This window comes from Pundamilia nyererei, unplaced genomic scaffold (assembly GCF_000239375.1).
Source record: "Pundamilia nyererei isolate P.nyererei 1_Seehausen unplaced genomic scaffold, PunNye1.0 scaffold01050, whole genome shotgun sequence".
NCBI classification, from domain to species: domain Eukaryota; kingdom Metazoa; phylum Chordata; class Actinopteri; order Cichliformes; family Cichlidae; genus Pundamilia; species Pundamilia nyererei.
This window is the reverse complement of record NW_005188451.1, coordinates 5326-6827: the sequence shown is the minus strand read 5'-3', so window position 1 is coordinate 6827 and position 1502 is coordinate 5326.

Genomic DNA, 1502 nt, shown 5'->3' with positions numbered 1-1502 from the left:
TTTGCTGATTTCTGTGTGATAAAATTGCAGGAATTTACTATACCAGTAATCAAATATAAATGGAAATAAACAGTTTGAAGCATTACTATAGAGACACTATGGTTACCACCCTACAACAATGTAGAGTCTAGAACAAAAGTCTTCTTTTGAGAAGGACTGACTTTCAGATGTTTTTCAAAATTCAGTGAAAATAGATGTTCAGAAATCACTAATGAAGGATATTTAAAATAACATTAGATGTACTGAAACTACTACGTGTGAATCAGAGAGGTTTGGCCAATTTTATTCAAAATCACACACATTCATGCATATCTAATTTTCATATTTAATTTTCTTTCAGTGCTTTGTTTATATGAGTAAACGAGTGAGAACATTTTGGTCGCAATTCCTACAACAAGGATGAAGCACAAAAAGTTTTAATTTATATTGTTGCTATAACTAGAATTTTACAGTGGGTGATTTCCTCAAATATTTTTACCTTTGCCCCCAAAATGTCTCAGTCACACTAGAGGAAAACAATAGGAAGGCAATAGCAAGGCAACTTCCTCGTGTGGAATTTCTACACATTCAGCAGGTGGTTGTGGCAACCAGTTGGTCTTCTAGAGGTTGAGGGTGTTCTATACTCCACTTTTGATCACAAGGCAATTGCACAGGTTGCTAATGGGATGCAAACTGCCAACAAATAATCACAGCGTGACTTAAACTAAGTCTAGTTACTCTCCGACAGACGGGCAACCACTTGCCAATAATTGACACTTAGTTTATAAATGCAGACAGAGAGTCAAGATATTGCAATCAATCTTAGTCAGTCTGCACTGATGAGACCAACTCTGCATGTCTTAACACATCTCTTTACAACACAGGACACAAGGTTATATTCCTTTATAAAAGTAAAGTTGCTCAGAGCCTCCAATTTTGCTAGTAAATCGCTGTAATTTCTGCAGTCTCCATCCACTGTTTTCCCTCGAGCGCCTTTAACATAACTGTTTATGTGTTTGTGTCATTTTTATTTGAATCACGTTTGTACTTCTTAGCCTTTAATTTTAAAGGCAGTTACACTAAAACAAGACATTAAAAAGGTCTGATGATAATTTGAGGTTGGAGTAAAAAGTGCTATGAAGTTTGAACTTACTGGTTTTCTTTTGTCCACACTTCCATATTAGGATTACTGCTGTCCCGATGCTTATTAAACAGACAGCCAAGTTGATGATAATGTGAACAGCAGTATTAGACTGGACCATAAAGAGATCACCTGTAAATATAAGGAGACAAAATGTTCTAGATTCTACTTTCTGTAACTGAAAATTAATGTGAGTGGTATAAAAAAAAAAAAAAGCATTTCTACCTGAAACATGGATGTGTGTCTCTTTGATTTGACTGATATTCTTCTGTTGAACTTTGCAGGTGAAGCTGTAGCTCTGTCCTTTCTCCACAGTCACTTTACTGCTGACAGTATAGAGGCCATCAGAACCTCTGACATTCTTTGTAGGTTCAACAGAAAT